This window comes from Eublepharis macularius, chromosome 18, assembly GCF_028583425.1.
Source record: "Eublepharis macularius isolate TG4126 chromosome 18, MPM_Emac_v1.0, whole genome shotgun sequence".
Classification (NCBI taxonomy): Eukaryota; Metazoa; Chordata; class Lepidosauria; order Squamata; family Eublepharidae; genus Eublepharis; species Eublepharis macularius.
The window spans coordinates 35,961,741-35,987,322 of NC_072807.1; the positions used below are offsets into that span (position 1 = coordinate 35,961,741).

General features: G+C 44.7%; 1 pseudogene; it reads left to right on the forward strand.

Moving 5' to 3' along the window:
• The first annotated feature begins 15,074 nt into the window (after nt 1-15,074).
• On the forward strand, nt 15,075-15,909 carry LOC129345740 (60S ribosomal protein L23a-like; annotated as a pseudogene).
• The last annotated feature ends 9,673 nt before the right edge of the window (nt 15,910-25,582 follow it).

Genomic DNA, 25,582 nt, shown 5'->3' on the forward strand with positions numbered 1-25,582 from the left:
AAACAAGGTTGCATTGCATTTTTGTGTAATTACCCACATTTAAACATTAGCTATAGCAAAACAGGCACTAATTACATTTTTTGTGAATGGACGGTAACAGTCAGTGAAGTCCAATGCCGCATTTCTTAGTACTGCCCCCGGCTATCACTCCAGTTTGCATCCATGAAGTGTGGTCAATTTCAGTGAAAGAAAATTGGAATGGTTTCGGAGGAAGGTAGCAAAGATGATTAAAGGGATCTGGAAAGCAAGTGAGGAAAGGTTGAAAGAAATGGGTATGTTTAACCTAGCGAAGAAAAGACATCTTCAGATACCTGAAGGGATGTCCCATGTTGCTCTGGAGGCAAGACTAGATCTAAAGTTTAAAAAGGGTTGATTTCCATTGGACTTTGGGAGAAACTTCTTAGCAGTAAAAGTTGTATTTGATGGTCTAAGTCTAGAGCAAGATCTGGGTCCAGGAGCACCTTAAAGACCAACTGGATTTCCAGATCATGAGCTTTCAAAAGTCAAAGCAACTTTCATCAGTATCTGACAAAAGCTCATACCTTGAAAATCTAGTTGGTTTTTAAGGTGCTACTGGACCCAAATCTTGCTTTTCAACTGCAAACCGACACAGCTACCCACCTGAAACTAACTTCCAACTCCAGAAGTCTGTAAAGTTTTGTCTTGGACTGGGATGCTGCCAGATTTCACGAATGCACTGTTTCCACTTTTTAAAAAAATATATTTTCTGGTGTAAGTTCTCCCCACTTGGGAGCACAGACTAAACCGTAGTTATCTCTTCCCCACCGCCAACCATACTAATGAATCTTTATAGAATTGTGACCATTAAAATCAAGGCCTGTTTTTGCATCGGTGGTGTCAATGTGGTAAAAACGAAACACACGAATCAGGGACCATAGGAGAGAAAAACGAGTAAAACGAAAAATCTGACACTGAGAGATCTCTGTCTTTTGGTGCTACACCTCTGAAGATGCCAGCCACAGCTGCTGGCGAAACGTCAGGAACTACAATGCCAAGACCACGGCAATACAGCCCGGAAAACCCACAACAGCCATCGAAAAATCTCACGATGTGCAAAAAGAAAGAGAAACAGAAATGGGCAGATCGGAACATACTCGTGCAGCTGCTTTCTGCTGAGACCAACCTTTAGTCTATCAAAGTCTACTCAGACTGGTAGAATTCTTTCACATCACCTACTGCTCGATCCTTTTAACTGGACACTGAGCCAGGGACCTCTTCATGCAAAGCAGATGTTCTACCCTAAGACCCATGTATATACATGAAGCTGCCTTACACTGAATCAGCCCCTTGGCCTATCAAGATCTACGCTGATGGGCATTGGTTCTCCAAGGTCTCAGGCAGAGGTCTTTCATATCACCTTACTGCCTGGTCCTTTTAAATCAGGGACTGAAGCCGAGACCTTCTGCATGCAAAGCAGGTGTTCTAATACTGAGCGTTCCTGTCCCTGGAACCAGTGATTATTCATTAAAGGCAGGCAAATGAATTCTCAGCTGAGAACATCAAAGTAAATCTCCTCTCCCCGGTACACCAGCAAAAGACTCCAGGGAGATATCCAGTTGTTCACGTGCCTGTGTCCTCTGCTATCGGTACCCTTGCCAAATGCCAGGCAGCCTCCACTGACACTACAGATGGTCTCCATGTACGCACTCTACAATTTTCAGATGCCGTCGAACTGCTGTCTGCTTTGCAGGTCAACCGCAACGCAATCTGAGCAAGTCCTGGTCTGAGAAAAAAACCCAAAATATCCATCAAAGCAATGGCTGTGTTATTATTAGAAATTGTCTCATTTAAGTATGTGGGGGGACTATGAGCTCGGCTGAACTGAGAGATCTGCAGCAAATGAAGTGTCTTAACATCCGGTCAATTTCCAATTTGTTGGCAACCTGACCGTTTTGAGTTTCATTCCAGCGCCCGACCTTCCCAAGTGCTTATAGATGATTTTCCAATTCATGTCGGCTGGTGTCAGAACCAGAAGTGCTTGATATTTCACAAAGATTTTGCCTTGTTGAAGCCTCCAGTAGATGTGATCCATCACTGTCTCTTGCCAATTGCGATCATACCCCTGAGAGATACACATGCGCACACACATACATACGGACAGCCTCTGCCATTCAGACGCACATACAAAGTCGAAAAGGCTGAACATTTTGTTTATTTATTTGCAGCCTCCCTTTCTTGCTGAGTCTCAAGTAGATTACATGTTATAAAACACTGCAAACAGCGTGATGGTGTGAGATAGCTAACCAACAGTGTGATAATGGTAGGATTACACAAATTAAAAATAATGCAAAGAAGTTTCAGGTGAGTAGCTGTGTTGGTCTGCAGCACAACCGCAAGATTTGAATCTAGTAGCACCTTAGAGGCCAATAAGATTTTCAGGGCATAAGCTTTGGAGAGTCAAAGAAGGGACTCTGAAGGCATAAGAAGGAAGCTTTGACTCTCAGTGCCACTGGACACAAATCCTGCAATTCTCTCATTTTATACAAGCACATTCCTGGGCCACTCCATTATGCACCTGTGCAATAGACTGCATGATATAAAACAACACAACACGTAAGAATAGTAACATAGACATTGGCAATCATCAGGGTTGTGCATTGTGGAAGGGTTGGGCTAAAGAGAGTGCTAGAAAATCCAGAGAATTGGAAACTAGAAGTATCTGCTTTCATAGGGAACAAATCCCTTAGAACTATGAGGAACTAATGGCCATCTGCTTGGATAAGTCATTTCTCTACTACACAACAGGGATGCTCCCTGAGAACTAGGAAGATTGTGTAGTTGTTGGCAGTAGAATACCCCTCTTCTTGATTCAGATGAGAGCTGCTAGTTATGAGCATCCTGTGTGAATGACACTTCTCCCCCCTCCACCCCCATCCCATTTCCCCCTTAGATTTCTAAATCGGCTCGCGTAACGTCTTGGCCACGTGGATATTCTTCCAGCACTGCTTGGGAATTGTAGTGCAGCAACCGGCAGGCCGCTGTGTGTTGCCTAAGCAATTGCACAGTGCTTCTCTGATTAGATTACTGGACTGTGGGCAGACTAGACTTCTGCAAATTACAGTGTGGTTTTAAAAAATCTTGCGTTAATTTTAGCTATCAGGTAGGACGGTTCCACTCCTGAATGAGCAAATGTTCACCTTCTCGTTTTCTTTAGACTTCCTTTCTACTTTTGTCAATGATTTCAGTACAAAAATTTTTGCTGCAGGATTTGGAGCTTAGGTTCTATTGTCTACACATATCAACCATATGAAACTGCCTTATACTGAGTCAGATGATGGGTCGATCTCACTCGGTATTGTCTGCTCTGTCTGGCAGCTGCTCTCTAACAGCGGAGAAGGATCTTTCCTGACCCTATACTTTGAGATCTGTTTTTCCCTGGAGGTTGAACCTTGGTCCTTCTACATGCAAAGCCTGTGCTCTAGCATTGAGCGGTGATTCATTGAGCTGAGAATTGTCTACTCAGACTGGCAGTTGCTCTTAAGGACCTCGGTCAGGGGGGAAAGGTCTTTCCCAACACCTTTTTCCCCAAGATCCTTTAGCTGGTGTTATTAGGGTCTCTCAGCTTGAGACCTTCTGCTTGCAAAGCGGATGTTCCCTCACTGAACTTTGGTACATTGAATTCAGTATTGTCTGCTCTGACAGGCAGCTGCTCTCTCAGACCTTATTCAAATGGTATTTCCCAACACCTTTTCCCCAAGATCCTTTAGCTGGTGTTATTAGGGTCTCAACTTGAGACCTTCTGCTTGCAAAGCGGATGTTCCCTCACTGAGCTTTGGTACATTTAATTCAGCATTGTCTGCTTTGACGGGCAGCTGTTCTCCAGGATCTTTCCTGCTGCATGTAATTCTTTTTCACCAGAATTGCCAAGTATTTAAGCTGGGACTTCTGGCACGCATAGTCGTTGTTCTGCCAGTGACCCACAGCCCCTCCTAATGCTTCTCTTAATGGCTCCTTGAAGGAGGATTTTGCCCCCCTGATGCCGAACCATTCACAAGAGATAAGAAGAAAAACGCCGCACAAAGAACGTGATCGTATTTCTGCAAGACCGTGTATGAGCCAGCTTGATAGTTCCTAATGGATGATAGGCTTTTATAGCCCTACAGGAGGCAACCAGAGCCCAGTTTTCTTGATCAATATATACTTCATAATACCTAAGGATAGATACGGACACATTTTCAGTCTCAAAACCATCTTGATTATGACAGATCAGAACGCATTTCGGCAGAAAACAGACGGCAGGCTATTTCTTTCCTTCCTTTTCATCCGATCTCTGGTAACAGTGCGCCCAGAACAGTTTGCATCTTTCACGTTGCAACCTCGGGATGTTTCCTGCAGCTTGGAATGGAGAGATTTGGAAGCTCGCTCTCTCTTTATCGTTCATTTCCCTACTATGAGTAAAGGGTATCCTCAGGCCTGATAAAACATACCATCTGGTCAGATCAAACGGACTGGTAAGGGGAACGCTATACAAATGTAGACCCATGAGCTACAGCAAGTACAAATCTAGTTGTCGTGCATGATCAGCCTCTTCAACCAGTTCTCAAATAGCTGTGAAAAGAGCAGGGGATATACAACCAAGCAAAGAATTGTAGTAGAAAGCTACCTTAAACTGAGGGCCAAGCTACAAGTGACGAATGACACTTGAACAGCAAGTGTATTTCTCCCTGTTCACTTGCCCTCCACTCAATCCACTTGCTGTTCAAGTGTCATTCGTCACTTGTAGCTTGGCCCTGAGTCTCACAACATTGCCCTGCTGGACTTTATGTCATCCATCTACTAGGGCTAGCAGCAGATCTCTGGAGTCAGAAGCCAAAGTCTTTTCTCCTTCTGCTATGGGAGATCCTACCAAACTGAGCCTGGTATGTGATGTAGCAATCTTGTTGGGCCTGCACCTGAATGGGATAACTTCCTGAGAATTCTGTTCATATTTGTTTAGAAATTCTCTATCCCATGTGTCCAAAATCTGCTCAAAGTGGTCTATAGAAAACAAATAAAGCAATAAACCATGCAAGATGAAAGTAACACTAACAGGGCCAGGGCCTTTTCAGTCCTGGCTCCAACCTGGTGGAACACTCTGTCCAATGAGACCAGGGCCCGGCAGGATTTGTTATCCTTCCGCCAGGCCTGTAAGACAGAGCTGTTCCACCAGGCGTATGGTGGAGGCTGAGCTGGGCCCCTACTGGCCAAATAGAGGTGAACGCCCTCCCTGCTAGACGCATCCACCACCAACTTTTCTTTTAACCAACTACGCAAGGAATCTTAATATGGTGGATTGGTGGTGGACTGAAATGGATAAACTGATTACTCCTTTGTACTTTTAAAGACTTCTGTTGGACTGTTTTTATATTGTTGTTTAATTTTAAAATTTTAAATTGTTGTTATTAATGTGCTGTTTTATAGAATGTAATCCGCCCTGAGTCTGCCAGTTCGGGGAGGGCAGAATAGAAATTGAAGGTAAATAAATAAATAAATAAAATAAAATACACAGTTAAAATAACTGATGGAAATAACCCAGTGACAATGAAGTTCATGTAATGAGTAAACTCTCACCATGTATATGTATATTCCACCTTAGTGAGAAAGGCAGACAATAAATAACATAAAGGATAAAGCAGGTTAAATCAGCAATACAGTCCATTGCTCTAACCACTACACTGCACAGCCTCTCCATTTGGTTCATTCTACCACCTTCCTTCTGCGGATGAGGCCCACATTTATGGGTGGCACCCAACTTTTCTCTCTCTGCTCCTTCCCTCAAGGCATCCTAAGGCAGCAGTGCAGAGAAGACTCTGAGCCAACTTCTAGAAATCCTTCTTCCTCCTCTTTCCCCCACCTGCATCCATCAGAAATGATAAGAAGTAATTAAATTTGTCCGCCCCTTCTCCTGCCTTGTCACTCTCTGTGGGATTTATCAGGCTCTTTCACTACAGACTCGATCTGATTTAAGGCGGGAAATATATATATTCCATTATGCCTGCTTTAATATTCCAGATATGCACTCCAATGCGATAGCCGTACAAATAACGATTAAAATGAGTTTTCTTCTGGATAAGCAAGACAGTGTCGGGAGGGGAGGGGGAGCCAGCAGGGGAGGAGGGGAGCCAGTCTGGCGAGCTGAGCTAATGAAACCACTTGATTTCGAATGCAGCGTTTGCTTCTCGCCAATGCATTAGCTGATTAAAGGTGCTTACCTGTTCTGCCTGGCTCCTCAGGGGACTCATTTTGTTCATCCACCAAGACTGTGGCTGGAGACGAGTCTCATTTTTCCCCAGCGTTTGGAAAGTTGTAGAAAGCAGGCACCATTTTCTTGCGGCATGGGGAGACGCTACTGTACCGCAACCATTGCCAACATCCAGGAACAAAACGGAATGAAACGGGCCAAGAAAGGGGCCCTGGAAGCATGTATCTTACTGTTGCTGTAAGCAAGCCAATAGTACAGACAGGTACATTGTTTCAAAAACTGGCCATTCTATTTGCCAGGGATGGGAGAGTTCTCCAATTGCGTTAGACAGAAGTGCCTTTTGCCAAACAAACCGATCTTTCACGTATGGGCTTGCTCCATAACACGTTGCATGCTATCAAGTGGTAATGACTTCCTTGATAAATATCAGCTGCATTTAGAAATACTGCTACATACAAATATCGACATTGGCAGGCAAATGTGGCATCTTTTTTTCTTCCCAGCTTTTCATGACAAGGGAAATATTTATGGTGGCTAACATTTGGACAAGCTGCCAAAAACTCTTCTTGGGTGGATCCAACCCACACACTCCCCGTTATCCGTTCCTGACATACAGCAACTTCACCAACTTCAGTTTCCTAACCGATAGTCAATATTCTGGAAGATACCATATCCCTGTACGTGCATTACAGTGAATGCATGTACGAATCAAGGGCAGGTATAGATGAACCATCAGTTTATCTAGGTACTGGTCTCTGGGTTTATCGGCACTTCCTTACAAACAAATGTACAGTGTAACATGTCCAGGGGGCCTATAATAAACCACACTCAAGTTGTAGTAATGTTCTCTGAGACCACAAAATTGGTCTCTCTCTCTCTCTCTCTCTCTCTCTCTCTCTCTCTCTCTCTCTTGTAGTAAATGATGGTTGTGTGCCACTCATGAAACAACCACAATGGAGCAGACTAGAGAAGGGTCTTTTACCTAGTTGGGGAGGGGGCTCCCCAGAGACACAGAAAAAAACTATAATTTCTAAGTCAAACAATCCTACAGAACTAAGTAAACAGTCACAGGCCCAAATGGTACTTCTCTCATGCTGTTTGGACCTCTCTTTTTTTTGGTTAAGTGTAGCATTTCCTGACTTACCCACCCATCCCCCGTTAGCCCTTAAGAGCAAAATTACTTATTGATTTTTAGAAGGAGCTGTCCCATATTGCTCTCCATAGTTGCCGGCTTGCTTGTATGTACGTAAATATGTGTTGAGCAGTGGCAGTAAGAAATGTGAAAGGGGGTTTTATGTATAGAAGAAGACTGCCAGTTGGAACCTGGGACATAGGGGACATTGTGTGTGTTTGCCCGGTTCAAACTAGGTTCGGAAACCAAGAGTATGCTTTATTGTGATACAGCAGCCACAGGAGACCCTAATTCTCAGGGCCAGTTTCAAGTTGGGGGGGGCTGGGCAAAGAGTATTTGGGGGGAGCATGCCCTCTACTAGGCTCTCCTTCTTATCTTCCCACTCATATGCCTCCACCTGCCTGTATGTCTTTCCTTTGCCCACTCGCAAGCTCTCCCAGCACCTGCAGTCACAGCCGCCCCTCACTGCCTGCATGCCCTTTCCCAGATGCTGCCAGGCAGTGGGTGCAGCTGAGAGTGCCACTGGCATGGCCATCAGGAACACTGATGCTTCGCGCACCAACCACATGCTCTTCTCCAGCAGCGCTGGGCACCCTATGCAACTGGGAGCAGAGGTGACAAAGCACTCGCAAGCAGGCAGTGGGAGGGTGCGAGTTGGGGATCCCATTCCCCCAGTGGAGGGTCCCCCACTTCCAGCCTCTGCACCTCACCACCGCTTACCTGGCTGGCAGGGAGGGGAAGTGCAGGGAGGGGACCTTGGAGCTTTGGAGCATGCTTCTTCTCGCTCTGGACAACTTCCTTGTCGCACCGGGAATTAGGTCATTCCCAGTGCGACAAAGAAGTCCTCTGGAGTGCAAGCACACGGCCCCACAACCTCCTTGACCCCTGGTTTGGGCCCCAGCGAGTCAGCCACAAGCCACAGTCTTTGGCAGCTGCCCCACTTTGCCGTGTGCACTGGCCCTGGTAATTCTTATTGGTGCTGTGTTACGAGTATTGGCTTATAAGCACTTGTTCGAGAGCTCAAATTCCAAACAGGTCTACATCCTACAAAGCCTGGCAGGGGAAGGATGCTAGTGACCTTTGGAGGACACATCCTGTGTGAAAACACATTCTTTCTACCCAGAATACCCAGCGCATCATACATGATTGGCAAGAGCTTCTCACCATGTCCCTTCTCGTATCTCTTAGCATGTTCGTTTTCAAATTTTCTGCTACCATACCCTATTGGATCTGTTCATTGAATATTCTAACTGCAGGCCATACTGTATTTTGCTGGGTGAATGGCATAGCTGTTGATTATATTGCATCCACTTGCGTCTACCTTAGGTCTTGATGACTGTAAACAAATTAATAAATGGTACGCCTGGGGCAAAACCAATGATTTAACTAACTTATGTGATTCACTGCCTCAAGACAAAGATCCAGAGGAGTTAGCCATGTTAGTCTGCAGTTGTAAAACAGTGAAGAGGCCCGTAGCTCCTTTAAGACTAACCAACTTTATTGCAGAATAAGCTTTTGAGAACCACAGCTCGCTTCATCAGATCTGACAAAGAGAGGTATGGTTCTCAAAAGCTTGTGCTACAATGAAGTTGGTTAGTCTTAAAGGTGCTCTTGCGCTCACTATTTTTCAAGACAAAGAGATGATTGCAACTGGAGTGGCTTTAAAAGGGAATCAGGCAAAATAAACTTCTATGTTCAAAGACTGTCGCTACAAGCGACGCCTGACACAGGTTGGACACTTGTCAGCTTCCCTCAAGTTTTGATGGGAAATGTAGGCATCCTGGTCTTGCAGCTGTAATGGACAGCCAAGCTGTAAAACCAGGATGCCTACATTTCCCATCAAAACTTGAGGGAAGATGACAAGTGTCCAGCCTGTGTCAGGCGTCACTTGTAGCTTGGCTCATTGAATGCCATCGGCTAGAAGGCAGCTGGTGTGGAAGTGGGAATTTGACCTTCATGCCCAGATTGTAGGCGTTCTGGGGGATCTGGGTTGGCCACTGCGGGCAACAGGCCGTTGGTCTCTGCCCAGCTCTTTTTAAGTTCTTGACCCTGCAAGATTTGTTGGGCAGGCCTTAAAGACCGCTCACTTCGAGCTCCGCCACAAATCGCTTAGGGATTTACAGCCAATCTGAAGGAAAAGGAATTATAACCTGAGAGACAAGCTGGCTCCAAGTGGATGTCCATCATGTTTGGACATGGGGTTATTTACTGAGGCAGGGGCTTTCCAAGAGAAAAATCCCAGCATCGACAACCTGTAAATAGATTCTGCCGCAGGAGGAAACTCAGCAAATGAAACATGTTGGTTGTCCTGCTCAGAACAATTGCCACCTGTTATATCTTTCTCCAGTGTCCCATCAGCTTAAGCCGAACTATTTCATGCAGCCAAGCCTCCGCCTCTAACCACTATACCCTGCTGTCTCCTGCTCCTGCCGAACTCCATTCCCTCTGAGCAACTCAATCAGGGCCCCAGGTGGTTAAGTCTCACAGTCGTTTGGGAAAGGAGTTCCTTTTTTATTATTATTACTGGTTTTAATGAATCACTCTTTTAAAATGTTTTGCATCATAAACCTGAGATAAGAGTCTGGGAAGTAAAAAAGACTCAGGCAATTATTCTGTCACTTTTCCAAGCCTGCGACAGCCATAAAGGATGAAGCTACCCACAATCCTTTGGCTTCTCGCTGGGATGTTTTGACATTCCACTGCGCTCTTTGAGGGTCACCCTGTTCTTTCCTCGCACAAAAGTACAACACTTAGCTACGGCTTCCTCAAGCACAGTGCAGTTCTCCAAGCCCCAAGATCTCCAGTCAGTGTTTTAGCCTCATGCGAAACAAAAATGCTGTTCTATCAGAAGAAGTGTGGTTGGACGCAAGCCGGTATTTTCTAGATCAGTATTGAAAAAGGCCTCTGGGCATCTACAGAGTGCTTTCTCACACCTCTGAAAAACTGCAGCAGGCTTAGGACGAAGGTAATGTGCTCCCAGGCTCCCATCTTGTTTTGTAGCTGCGTAGCCCTTCAAAATCTCATTTGCCAATCCTTTGATTGTGAGCAATTGGGAGATGGCTGCTTCCCTCCGGCACTGCTTCAGTTCAACCGAGAGCAACAAGATCAAAAGGAGAGGCCGGATTTAAAGGAGATGGCGGAGAGAGCAGCCACGGCATCTGCCACTAAGCTGCTCCGCTTCCCGTTGGGATCCCGAGATACATTGCAGAATCTTACAATTCATCTTCCGCACACAGGTAATCGAGGGGGCAGCATTTAGGGGATTAGGCCATGAAACACAACTTCAAATGATTAGTTCATCAAGGCATATCCAGGGCCTTCTTAGCAAGCATCTTTCCGGAGAAGGGATTTCAGGGAAAGGTGGGAACTATTCCAAACAGTGTTTTTTTTAGGCTGTTGGTATGCGGTCCCAAGTCTTGCTTGGGTACCCGGCTCAACTGGTGGTTGAATTTTTCCTAATGTCCATTAAATCAAAAGAGTTTTCAGCTAAACATTAGGAAGAACTTCCCGACAGTTAGAGTGGTCACTCAGTGGAACAGGCTTCCTTGGGAGGAGGTAGGCTCTCCTTCTTTGGAGATTTTTAAGCAGAGGCCAGATGGCCCTCTGACAGCAATGCTGATTCTGTGACCTGGGCAGAGCTTGAGAGGGGGGGCAGGAAGGGTTGCTTAGTTCTCGTGGCCCCTTCTTACATGCCCAGGTTTGCCACTTTGGGGTCAGGAAGCAATTTTCCCCAGGCTAGTTTGGCTAGGGAACTTGTACGTATTTTGCCATCTTCTGGGCATGGAGCAGGGGTCACTGTGTGTGGAGGGGGGGTGTATTTGAGAATTTCCTGCATTGTGCAGGGGGTTGGACTAGATGACCCTAGAGGTCCCTTCCAATCCTATGGTTCTATGAAGGCTAGGTTTCCATTATGGCCTGTTCCCATAGGGCTCTCATCTGGTGGGAAAACGCCCCTGTGCTCGAACCAGCAGTGTTCACATTTTTGTGAACATCCAGTTTGAACTCTTGAAAATCCTTGGTGGCCAATAGCTAGTACTCCACAGGGTGCTTGCAAAATGTGTACACATATGGAGATCCTTGGTCCTTCCTCCATCAGTTCCTCCATCCCGGAGTCACAAACCTTGCCTTTCTAAAGGAAGAGAAGTAACTTACCTCTTTCCTGTGAATTACTCTTCCCAATCTTCGCCGGCATGGCTTCCTAATCATCCTTATAATTCGACACCAAATTATATTTCTCGATCTGCACAATTAATTAACAAATCCTAGGTTACAAAGCATTGGACAATAATGTAAATAAAGTGGCACAAAGCAGAAACTGAAATCTTGTCACCTCTGGTTATAGAGATGTCTATTTAGAAAATCTACATTTCAAAAATAGATAGTTCTGTGCCGGAAAATCGTAAGCACCTTAAGTCGGCATGAACAATCAGGTCAAAAATTGCCTGCTGAAAATATCTAAAGCCCCCAGACAGTCAGCAGTTCTAGATTCCCACCCTGCTAGGAGCTGTGTACCCATGGGGTGAGGAGTTTCCTTACAGTGCCTTGAAGTTCAGTTATCATGCTTACAGCGCTGGTCAAACCTTAGCAGCAATGTCTGCTGCTGCCGGGGAGACCAAAATTCCAGGGGTTGCCTGCCTGTGCTACGTAAATTCCTAGGAGACAATAGAGAAAGTCGCCTTTGGAAAGGGGAGACCTTGGGAGCTTATTGGCCGGCTTTTACTTTCTGCATTCCAGGGGACAGGATAAAAAGCTTTCTGATCTCCATCACCTGCCGCAGGGCAGCGACACGGTTGTCGAAGGGAGGGTGTGCAACGAAGTGACTGAGATTAAAAGTGAAAATGAGAAAATTGTCTCCCGGCCACTTCTCAATAGCCCGTTTAGTGTGTGATTCTTAATGCCGCTCAGCATACAGTAAGACGGGGGAAGGGAGGTAGAGCTCAATCCGCTTTCCACTGCAGAAAAGCTTCGCTGGGCCTTGCAGGCTCACACTTGGCTCCAGAACAGTTGACATATTGGAGGACTCCAATCCAAGCAGTGAGTAGGGTCCAATGGCAGAATGAGAAAGAGCTTTTGGGTCAGGGGAAGAGCACTGGTGTTTTGCAGGCAGAACGGTCCCAGGTTCAGTCCTTAGTGGTCTCCAGTTAGAAGGACAGCAGGTGTTGGGGAAAGCCATTCTCTCCCTAAGAGCCCTGCTAGTCCGAGTAGGTGATACACCAGTAGTCTGTGTTGGTAGGAAGCAGATCAGAATTCGTAGCCATGTTAGTCTGTCTGTAGCAGTAGTAAAGAGCAAGAGTCCAGTAGCACCTGTAAGGCTAACAAAATTTGTGGTGGGGTATGAGCTTTTGTGAGGCACAGCTCACTTCTTCAGATACCAGATATCTGAATAGTAAAGAATCCAGTAGCACCTTGAAGACTAACCAACTTTATTGTAGAATAAGCTTTCGAGAGCCACAGATCTCTTTGTCAGATGCATCTGACGAAGAGAGCTGTGGCTCTCGAAAGCTTATGCTGCAATAAAGTTGGTTAGTCTTAAAGGTGCTACTGGGCTCTTTACTATTTTGCTACTACAGACTAACACGGCTAACTCCTCTGGATGAGCTCACTTCTTCAGCTCACTTCATCACTTATACCAGATATCTACAGAACCTCACTTCTTCAGATATCAGGTATCTGAACAAGTGAGCTGTGACTCACGAAAGCTCAAACCCTTCCACAAATTTTGGTACTTAAAGGTGCTACTGGACTCTTGCTCTTTTCTATTGGTCAGAAGCAGTTTCCTATGTTCCCTGTTCTCCCCTGCATGGTGTAGAAATGGTACACGTGGACTGGGAACAGCAGCAAAGTAAATATTCAAATCATCGTTTATGACAACCCTCTTGAATATTTTTAATCCTACCCTTCATGCATCGGTCTCCTCCACTTCCATTTTGTCCTCACAACACTCCTTTGATGTAAGCGAGGCCAAGAGAGAAAGTGTATGGCCCACGGTCACTTTATGACTAGAGATGGGCATGAACTGGGAAAAAAACGAACCATGTGGTTTGTGGTTCGTCAAATTTCACGAAACACAAACTTTCACGAACCTGCCCCTGGTTTGCGAACTGGTTCGTTTGGTTCATGAAAACGTCACATCCAGGTCAGAAAACCATCACTTCCGGGCCAGCAGTTCACTTCCGGGTCAGAAGAAGGTCTGCCGGAAGTCCATCCCCTGTTGCCTAGGAAACTGATTGATCGGCACCAGGCTGTCTGCAGTGACAAACCAAAAAAATGAACCAAACGAACCAGCCTAAAGTTCGTGGCAGTTCATTAGAAATGGGATCTGACAAACCATGGTTCGCGAACCACAAACCGGCCAGGTTCGTGCTTAATTTTGGTTCATATTTCAGTTTGTGCCCATCTCTATTTATGACCCTGACGCTAACCACTACTCCACACTGATTCTCTTCGCTTTTCATTTCAAGAAATATAAAAAGGGCATCTTTGTACCTCTCCCTTTGGGGCATACGTTTTTCCACAGATGTTGATCCATCCAAGGTGGGTGGTTTCAGAGACACATCAGCTGTATCCTTTATGTGAATTTGGCTCCCATTTTTACCTCCCTGGATTACCTGGATTCTCACTTTGTGGAGCTGTCCAAATACCCTTTGTTTTGTGTTTATCAAACACTGAACAAATTTTATAATAATTTTCTGTCGCTATTGGGCTAATTACATCCCTGTCTACTTCCCTTCTGACTGTTACAGCATTCATCTGCTAGATAAATAATGACACAGGGATAATTATTGTTGTTATTTTCCCCACTTTCTTAATTATTGTTATTATAGCTGTTTTATTCTGTTGGGTCATTATTATTGTACAGTTTGTGTTAATCGGCTATTACGCCAGATCTATTTTTTAAAAAGCTGTTTCCTAAAAATAGTGTTTGGAAAGCGGGTGGCAAAACATTCCCCAGGGAGAAAAAAAATCAGTGCCAATTTTGGAAAGCAAACCCAAATTCCCAGAGCCCATTTAGAGATTGCATTAACATTATTATTAATGATTTGGTATGTTTTTATCCTTTTTTTGTTGCAAGGAGCAGTATGCATCATTTTCCTCCTCTTCCATTTAGGGTTCCAACCTCCAGGTAGAGCCTGGATTTCCCCCAGGATTATAAATTATCTCCAGACTGCACAGAACACTTTCCCTAGAGGAAATGGCAGCTTTGAAGGGGGCAGTCTCTACTGAAATACATCCCCTCCCCAAACTCCACCCTCTTCAGGCATTGACCCCAAATGTCCAGGAATTTTCCAAGCTGGAGTTGGAAACTACTTCCATTTTCTCCTCAGAAGATGCTATGAGGTAGGTTAGGCTGAGGGGCTGTGACAGGCTGAAGGGTACCCTATAAGCTTCTTTGGCAGAGTGGGATTTTACATGCAGGTCTCCCAGATCCTAGACTGAGAGCCAAGCTACACGTGACACCTGACACAGGTAGGACACTTGTCAGCTTCCCTCAAGTTTTGATGGGAAATGTAGGCGTCCTGGTCTTGCAGCTTAGCTCTCCGACTGCAGTCCGATGGACTTTTCAACTGTCACTTGTCCAACATTCCGCCAAGCTGCCTACATTTCCCGCCAAAACTTGAGGGAAGCTGGCAAGTGTCCAACCTGTGTCAGGTGTCACTTGTAGCTTGGCTCTGATACTCTAACCATTACACAACATAGAAATGTAAAATGAATCTTGCTGTCTCTCTTTGCCTCCCCAAGATGGTGCTGAAAGCTAAGTAGGAAGCTGTCCCAGCTGAGGCTGAGGCACAATCGAAAGCCCTGAAGGCTAAAAAGGCGGTCTTGAAAGACAAAGATGAAGTTGGTTCCCAGTTCCCAGTTCCTTATTCGCAGTTCCTAGTTCCACAGTCTAGTGAGTGCAGGGCTGTGTGATTTGGGGCCATCCAAGATTGTTTGGGGGTACAGAGGGCTTGAATCTCTTACCCTACTTGGAAGCTGTTCATTCAAGAACTGGGCTTTGTAGGATGACTCAAGTATATGTCCACTTAGAGGGCAGAGTGCTGAATACAGAGGCGTATGATATGTGCTCCCACAGTCTTTATTTTGGTGTTCAGAGCTGTTCAATTTCCCCCAATATTTGTGTTTTGCTCTGCAAATAAGGAATTAGGAACTCCGAATAAGAAACTGGGAACCAACTTCAGCTTCATTCTTGAAAGGCATCCATAGTCACAAAAAGAAGACGATGAGGACATTGCCAACCTTCCAGAGGCCTAAAACTCTATGGTTGCGGAGCCAGCGCAAGTATCTGCGGAAGAGTGCACCAAGAAGGAACAAGCTGGACCACGGTGCCATTGTTAGGTTCCTCCTGACTACCGAATCAGCCATGAAGAAGATAGAGGACAACAACACATTGGTCTTCACGGTGAATGTGAAAGCAAACAAGCACCAGATCAAGCAGGCAGTCAAGAAATTGTACGACATTGACGTGGCCAAGGTCAACACGCCGATCTGACCTGACAGTGAGAAGAAGGCTTATGTCCGTCTTGCACCAGATTATGATGTGCTAGGTGTTGCTGACAAGTTTGGGATCATCTAAGCAGAGTATTGCTGGAGCTTGTACAACAGAATTGCACAATAAACACTTCTTATTACCAAAATAAGTAAATCTTGCTCTGTGACAATTCGCACAGGAACTAGTGCAACGTAGGGGCTAAAGGTGTCAGCTTGAAGATTCAGACCTCAACCAACATCACTCTACCTGTGCCATCCTAAACTGGGGCTGATTCTGCACTCGTTGGATAATGCACTTTCAATGCACTTTATCAATCATTTGAGGTGGATATTTTGTTCCGCACACACAAAAATCCGTTCTAAATGATCTATAAAAAGGATTGGAAGTGCATTATCCAATATGTGTGGAATCACTCGAGGACTGGAAGTGCATTATCCAATGTGTGCAGAATCATGTAAAGTTATACTCTTCTACTTCCATTAAAAGGGCTTAACTATGTTTAGCGTTGCACTGTCTGGTTTAGACAAGGCAGCCTCGGGACTCAATTTGTAACATGGTTAACAGTTCTGTGCAGTCTATCAGTCTCTGAAATAGCAGCCTGCCAGTCCCTGAAATAAAATAAATAGTGGCCTACCCTGCAGGGTTGTTGTGCAGATTACTACAAACATGAATGTGGCGTAATTTGTACGCTGAAAGGAATTATCAATATGCAAAACCTGAATGAGCCTTCCAGACAAAGCCAGCTGCTAAAGATGGCTTTCCTTATATCAGCCATGTCTCCTCCACCTTGGCTAAACTTCTGGTCTTTCTGTCCATCCTCTCTCACAACAAACAGCAACAATGCTGGCAAAATAACAAGAGAAATCTCTTGTCTCTTCATGAACGACATACTCTGCTCTAATTTTCCCCCGTTTCTAGCGAACTCATTGCTGCCTTTAAGATTTAAGTAGGTAAAGGATCCAGGTCTTGTACATATATAACAGCATTAAGGCAAGTGCCGAGTATATTACAAGCCGATGTCTGGACTTGGGCAGTTATTTGGCCAAACATTGCCTTGCCCAATTTAAACTGATCAATGACTCACTAAATCTATTGCTAGACCTTTGGAACAAATCCCAGTCCTGCCGGACAAACTTTGTCTTGTTACCATTTGTAGGAGTGATCACTGAGGAGTCGAGCAGTCTTTCCATCACATTCTAACATTCAGAACCCATAGATTCTTTTTAAAGGAGGAAGCAAAAGGGTTTTAGAGATCATTGTGGATTTAAACAACCAACCAAATGGATCAGCTGGGCTTTAAGGAATGAATTTTACGAGCAACTTGCAGGATAAAGTTACAACATGTGTGTTATGTGCCATCAAGTTGCTTCTGACCTATGAAGATCCTGTGAATGAAAGACCTCCAAAACATCCTATCATGAACAGCCTTGCAAACTAGTGGACGCGGCTTCCTTTATTGAGTCCATCCATCTCGTTTTGAGTCTTTTCCTCCTGCCTTCCACTTTTCCTAGCATTATTGACTTTTCCGGAGAGTCTTGTCTTCTCATGAGGTGACCAAAGCACAGTAGTCTCAGGGCCAAGCTACACATGACGAATGACACTTGAACAGCAAGTGTATTTCTCCCTGTTCACTTGCCCTCCACTCAATCCACTTGCCGTTCAAGTGTCATTTGTCATGTGTAGCTTGGCCCTCAGTTTTGTCATTTTAGCTTCTAGGGAGAATTCAGGCTTGATTTGATCTAGAACCCACTTATTTGTCTTTTTGGCCATCCATGGTATCCACAAAACTCTCCTCCAGCACCACATTTCAAATAAGAAGTTGCAATAGATGCTAATTCAAGTCTTGGTTGAACTTACGCATTTGTCTCTTTTTGAACCCTACAGTTAATCCATTTTTGGCTTGTGCCAAGAACTATCAGAAAAATCCATCTAATGACCTCTGTACACAGTATATTGTCGAAAGCTTTCACGGCCAGAGAACGATGGTTGTTATGGGTTTTCCAGGCTGTATAGCCATGGTCTTGGCATTGTAGTTCCTGACATTTCGCCAGCAGCTGTGACTGACATCTTCAGAGGTGTAGCACCAAAAGACAGAGATCTCTCAGTGTCACTGTCTTTTGGTGCTACACCTCTGAAGATGCCCGTCACAGCTGCTGGTGAAACATCAGGAACTACAATGCCAAGACCACGGCTATACAGCCCGGAAAATCCACAACAACCATCTGTACACAGTGTTTTCCCTTGTTACATTTGCTCAGTAGCAAAGCCCCAATAATGCGCCAGTGGATTCTGGTATGTTCATGGCATAGATGGGCAGATCTTTATCATGTCTGGTCATTTCTTTTTCACAGTAGTTTCTTGTTAGAGATGCTCTCATGCCCTCCCATATTTGAATTCCTACTACACACCCAACAGTTTCTCACTTTCACTGGCAAGACGGTAGCTTTTTTTTTCAGTGAGGCCTAAGCATATGAGCTGATTCACATAAGGCTGGTACCCTAAACCGGTGGTATGACTCAGTATAACAGAGCTTCATGTGTTCAAATAGTGGGATAAGAATAAAACTGAAGGTCCAGCTGGCATAGAAAACTCAGCACCGATAATATATAGAATCCCCCCTGGTCTGTTAACACAGGAAATTCTGCGATTGTGTTTTGATGAAAGGAAACAGGCCAATTCTTATGATACTAATGTGATGTATTCAAATATGGTAATTGCGGCAAGTTGTGCTTTTCTTCTTATTCCATGCAATTGGTGTGTTATGTTTAGCACACATGTATAACATTGCCGTCTTAAGCAGAGTTGCAGCTTTCTACGTTCATTGAAGGATTAATAGACTATAGCTTTGTTTAAGACTGTGTTGTAAGGCTCATAAAGCAGAAACAATAACCAAACAGTAGCAAAGGAATAAATAAGGTGTATAATTTAGGGCAGACATAATAATAAGATCATATATCAGGCCCCTGGCTATTGACCAAAGAAGAAGACATCATCTTTGGGGGGAAAGTTTCCAGCAAAGAATGTTTCAAAATGGCGTGAATTTGAGAGGCAGAGAACATTGGAGTGACCCTGGGAGAGGCTGTGTCAGACTGACGGTAAGCTTACATCAGCCCAACTGAGCAAGACAGTTCTATTGGACTCTGGGGAACAAAATTTAAAACTCTGTAGAGGTACCTAGTAAGGTTAATCGCAACAATATGATGTTAATCTGGTAGTCTTAGAGCGGAACCACAAGTGACGCCTGACACAGGTTGGACACTTGTCAGCTTCCCTCAAGTTTTGGCGGGAAATGTAGGCAGCTTGGCGGAATGTTGGACAAGTGACAGTTGAAAAGTCCATTGGACAGCAGTCGGAGAGCCAAGCTGCAAGACCAGGACACCTACATTTCCCATCAAAACTTGAGGAAAGCTGACAAGGGTCCAACCTGTGTCAGGCATCACTTGTGGTTCCGCTCTTAGAAGAGCAGATATAGAAATACTTTGTTAGGCGTGATGTGAATCATAAAGCATGTACAGCATCATCCAGTCTAGATCTGTTCCGTGGAACACAAGCAACCCACGATGAGTAAAATGTTCCCCAAAAGTCTGCTTGGGTTTAATAGATAGTGAGGAACAATTGCCCAGTTGTAAGCAAAAATCAGATTGCGGGGACTTGAAACTAAAGGCATCCCTCAAACAAGCTGTCGCTCTGGATTCGAAGCATGCATTGCCGTATAAAGAGGGGCCCCGTAACATCATGAAGCTCAGATTCCGAAGTTACATCTCTGCGACTGCTCCGCTGTTGGGAACCAAGCAGGGAAATGTAAGTGAAGAGCTCTCAAACTGGCAAGAACTTTCTCACCATTATGTAGCGCACCAGTCCGGCAGTCTTGGATGTCCTGAGGCAACCAGAATTTCCTTTCCCCACCTCAACCAGCCTTTTCTCCATGCTAAGCTAGCTTCCGGAGGAGAAAGTTAAATATGCTCCATTGGTTCATTGAACAGAACTTTTTAAAACATTATCATATAAAGACTTCCAATGAAACCCTAGGCATGTTGACAAGAATTAAGCCCCACAGGGCTAAATGGGGGCTTTCTCCAAAGTGCCACCCTGCATATAGGCGAAATCAACAACAGCCCGTACACGAGCTTTCTCTGTGGTGGCCCCTACCCTGTGGAATGGCCTGCCCAAGGAGGTCAGGAGAGCCCCCACTCTCCTAGCTTTCCGCAAACAATGCAAAACTGAATTATTCAAATAGGCTTTTGTATTGTAGTGAGGGGCTCTCAGATGCTTCGCTAATGAGTTAAGGATCATCAACTTCCCCACTATGTTGCCTAACATACTACCTGTTGTCTTAAATATGTGCTCCTATGAGCTACCTGTGCTTCATGTGGTCTAATGTCAGCCCTAGGCTGATTCCGCACACGTTGGATAATGCACTTAGCAATCGTTTGGAAGTGGATTTTTTGTTTCACACACGAATAATTCAGTTCCAAATTATCTTCATAAAGAGGATTGGAAGCACATTATCCAACGTGTGCAGAATCAGAATTGCTTATGCTCTGTTTCAACTCTGTTTCTTCTGTATTGGATCCTTGCTAATGCTATGTCTTTGTAAACTTGTATTTATTTACCCTGTGGCATTGTTTATGGAAATTTCCTTGAAATTGGCTGTACTGGTCTCACACTGTGTAATCCACCTTGGGTCTGAGTGAGAAAGACGGACTATAAATGACATACATACATAAATGAAGGCCACGGCTGTGGACCCTTAAGCAACTGGGAATTCAAGCTAGCACTGAAATGCCACCTCTTTTGATACTAAATTGCTGGTTGTGTTTTATATAGATTTTGAAAAGAGAGATATTTGTTTTTGTGTCTGTTGCATGTTCTTAAGCTGCTTTTGGACTTTTCCTGTCGAAATAAAGCCGTCTGGCTCATGCCGCATGCTGTCCTGGGATCACTTTGCACTCATTTCCTTTGCTGCAAAGCAAAAGGTTGCGTGAGCATGCATTTGCTAGCTAAACGACTGGAATCCCCTCATTTCCCCTTCCATTAGCTGGAATTAGCAAAGCTCCACTGCTTAGCGAGTTATAAAAACCCAAAAGCTACCTCTGACCATTGGACTGTGCACTGTGTGTTAAATTGTAGATGTAATTGTGTTCTGCCTTGAATGGGCAAAGGTGGGAGCTGAGAATTGTTGGCATCGGCAGACTCATTCGTTTGCGAGGGTGAAAGAATCGGGGAGGGTCGCTAGGACTAAATGAAAGGCCTGTGTTGAGTAGCTGCCAAAGCAGGTGTTTTGTAATCGGGGCTGACCCCCTTCGCTCTCAGAATGGTGATAGTGTCTCGTTTTAATTGACTGGAGGTCAAGTCTGGCCGCTTGAGAAATCCAAGATGAACACTGTTTCACCGTCCCTTTCTGAGTTTATCTCATATGGAGGCAATGAAAGGATCCAGGATTTTCAGTCCCAAATTCTGGATGCTGGCAAGGAAAACAAATGGTTACATCCAATCGGATCTTTAGCTGAGAATGCGGCCCTCCTGCTCCTAATCTTTCCCCTTTGGCAACAATTATAGCGTGAGATTGGTTGCTGGCTTGTTTCCAGGCACAACTGAAAGCCTCGTCAGGGTGTCATGGATATGGCTAGAAGTATAGGAGAAAAGTTACTAGATATGACCAAGAAACTCATGCAAGATACCTTTGCACACAGAAACAAGGATTCCCAACCACTTGAAACACTCCATAGAAGATCCCTCAACGAAGCCTAAAGCAAAACGCATAAAAAACTTCAATAAATCTTTTCAACTTGCACCTGGTTCTTCTTTTTGGGGGGGGGCTTCTTTTTTTTTTAGAAGCCCCTTCCTGTGCCTTTCCCCCCTACCAGCCAAGTGAGTGCTGGCGGGGGGTGGAGGGTGAAAGTGGGGGATTCCCCCACCCCTACCGGGGGAATGGCGTCCCTAGCATTCGTCTTGTACCTTGAGTCCATTTGGGGTATTATGTGGCATATAAATATTTGCAGAGAACAAAAAAAAAGTTTTCGGCGTGGAGGAATATATATATATATATATATATATATATATATATAAAATTCCTCCATGCCAAAAACTATTTTTTTTGTTTTCTACAAATATTTATACACCACATAATCCCCCAAATATATATAATACCCCAAATATATATATATACAGAGAGAGAAAGAGAAAGACCAACATTCAGTCATGTAAACCCCTGCCTGTAGGCTTAGGGCCAAGCTACAAGTGACGAATGACACTTGAATGGCAAGTGGATTGAGTGGAGGGCAAGTGAACAGGGAGAAATACACTTGCCGTTCAAGTGTCATTCGTCACTTGTAGCTTGGCCCTCAGTTGGAATAACCCTGGTATACATTCAGGACCTCAGTGAGAACTGTATTTATTTCAGAGTTTTATATCCATATCTCTTTGTGAAAAAAATCAATGAAAAACATTAAATGGAAGGGGGGGGAGAGAGCCCTCGTCCAACAGAAAAGCTGCTAGCAGATGAGCAAGAAACAATATAACAGCTTCGGTGGAGGGTCAACTCAAGAAAGGCTACAAAGCCAAACAGCGGGCCTCTAGCAAAGGAAATGAGAAAAAAAGGGTCATTCCTCTTACCTGAAAGCTGTTGATTTTCTGAGCCTGTCACACACTCCTCACCAGCTGCCAGATTCCCACCTCCACAACGCAGCAGAACTTTAAGGGCAGTGGATTAGAAAACAAGACCCAGTTGTCTGCAAACCTGTTTATAGACCAAGAAAAGCGGTGCTGGCCGAATCCCTCGAAAATACAAAATTCGGACAAGTCCCATGCTGCTTTTTACCTGGGCATGTTTTGCATGAAGAAGGTCACGACTCAGTATAAAGCAGTTTCATATGTCGGTAGGAAGCAGTGCTTTGTCCACTTTAAAGGAATGGCTGCACAATGCAGCCAAATGCTTCCACGTACACTGGCCTGTCCAGAAACCCCCTGTGTCCCTTCTGTAGGTTCATCACGTAGGAAATCAGCAGAGATTATTCAGAGATTACGTATTGGAAGTAATGAGAATAGACACACACTCCAGTGTAGCTCTCTAAGAATACTTTACTAAAAGGATAAAATAGGGTTACTTTGGAAGAAAATAATAAATTGCGAATAGACTACATCTTGTTAGTATAGATAGAGAACTGAGAGAAGACTGAACTGGAACAAAGAGCAATAAAACTTCAGTACATAGCATCACTTAATTGCCCCCCCCCTCCATAAACAAGTTGCTCAATAGAAAATCCTAATTCTACTTCATTATGCTTAGAGACTCCCCCTTCTACAACAGGAATCCTTGCTCGCTGTCCTAGTGGTTACATGCAAACTAAGTTTACTAATTAAGTAGGTAACACAAACAATTTAACTATTTCATGACTGAAACAAAAACACTTGCAAATCCCCAACACATCATCCCACGTTGAGATCACATTGTCGGAAATACACTCAGTTCACGGTCTGACGTATTGGACCCTACTAAGAGCCAATTATGGGCAGAGTTGGTTGCCGGGTAGGATGGAAGCGCAGGGACATGGGGGTGGGGTGCTTTTGCATCAACAGCATCATGTCATTTCCAGGGCATGGTTTTAGCACAGAGTTTCACTTCTGGATTGACTTTTTTCCTGCATTCCCCCCCCCCTTTATTGGGCAGCAGCAAGGCTTTAGGGGTTGCCTGTGGGAGGTTTCCTGCTCTAGAGGGAGAACTGGCAATCCTAAAAAGCATTGGACTAGACTCCATTTCAAAGCCCCAGGTCACTGGACGGCAACAGTCCAGTCATGCTCTCTCAGCCAAGCCTGCCTCGCAGGGTTGTTGTGAGGATAAAAAAGAGGCAAGGAGAACCATACAGATTACCCTGAGCTCCTTGGCAGAAGAGCAGTATTAAATCTGGTAGGATAATAAATTTGAGTCCAGTAGCACCTTAAAGTCCAACAAAATTTTCCTGGGTATAAGCGTTTGTGAATGAAAGCTCACTTTGTCAGAAGGGTATGATACTGTTGCCCACTGCATATGAATTAAAAACCTTATAGCTGGGCCAAAATGGAGGGCTGGGGGCTTTTTGAAAAAGCTTTGTTTAGATGTAAAAAAAGAAATATCACCTTTTGGTGATTTTTAAAGGATGTGGAAATCAGGAAATAGATTTGTCTACATAGAAGTTGTGAGGTTGGCATGCTCCATATACGATCCCTGATTGGCTGGGATCATATCCAGGGTAACCAAGCAACCCTTGTTTCAAAGAAAGTAAGTAGGAACAGCCTATGAGAACGGTGAGCAAGGGCACGAGTCTAGGGGATCATTTAACACACATGTAAAGTGTGTGCAAGCACTGAGTCATTACTGACCCATGGGGGACGTCGCATTGCAACATTTTCTTGGCAGACTTTTGTCACGGGATAGTTTGCCATTGCCTTCCCCAGTCATCTACACTTTACCCCCAGGAAACTGGGTACTCATTTTACCGACCTCGGAAGGATGGAAGGCTGAGTCAACCTTGAGCCAGATTCCTGAACCCGGCTTCTGCCAGGATCGAACTCAGGTCGTGAGCAGAGCTTGGGCTGCAGTACTGCAGCTTACCACTCTGTGCCACGGGACTCACACATGTACCCATCCTCAAACCTTTGCCTTCTTATTGTACTCCCAAGTGCCCCCAGGTTCCCTGGTCACAAACAAACACCATATGTGCTAAGCCCTTTGGCATCCACTTCAGCAAGTAGTTGGGTTTTTAAAAAATAAGTTATAAAAGCAGAGAGGGGGGCTCTTGCAGTGAAAGAAAGAATATTTTGCATGAAGAGGACCCTTTCCTCCAAGTTCCGGTCCAATCAAAGTTTATTGTATACTGCCTTGCTGCCTTACAATATAAAATCATAGTCTAAAAAGCAAAACAATGCATCATTCAAATGGGCTCACTGCCCCAGCAATTCAGCATCTCCTTCCGAAGAAACTGCAAACCAATCCAGATGTTAAATGAGCCGCACCGACACTGATCACAACTTTATACGTTCAAATGTTATCCGTAAGCATCCCAGTTAAGTTTGGGCAGCGTCTCCAGTTAAAAGGATAATGCTGAGCTTGGAAAGATGCTTGCTGGAGACCCAGCCACTGCGAACCAGCCCTGAGGATACTGGGCCAAGATGGATCACGGATCTAATTCAAGGCAGATGGATCACGGATCTAATTCAAGGTGGCCGCCTCCTGCATTCATACCATCTTTTCAGTCTGCGGGGAAGCTGCTTGAGATGCAAGGACAAAAATGTGTCATCTCAGAAATGGTCTCGGATGCATGCTCTCCTCTCTCTCCTCTTTCTTGATTCAGACAGGGCATGAAACGGTAGTGTGTTTTAACAAGGGATAGTTTATGAAACCAGGGCTTGGCTCACAGACTGCCATTCAAATCCTGGCTTTCCTCCACTTTTACTCTTTCCTCTGGTCTCCCCAACAGAGATCCGTCTCGTATCTCTCCTTACCTGTGTTGGAAGCAGCACCAAAGCATAAGCCGGGATGTGCATATTCATACATCATGCAAAAAGTCTAACCGTTAGCTTTACCAGATCTCCCCAGTCAGCCCTAACTTCTGGCCCCGAACCCTAGCTCTTGTTGGAGCAAAAATGGAGGATGAGACGTTCAGACAATCACAGTAGTGGCAGTTAGTTTAATTAACCCGTGGTGTAAGGATCAGGCCCTGAGCCTTTTTAATATTAAAACTGGCCTCTGATTTACCTTTCCATAATCAAGCCGGAGAGA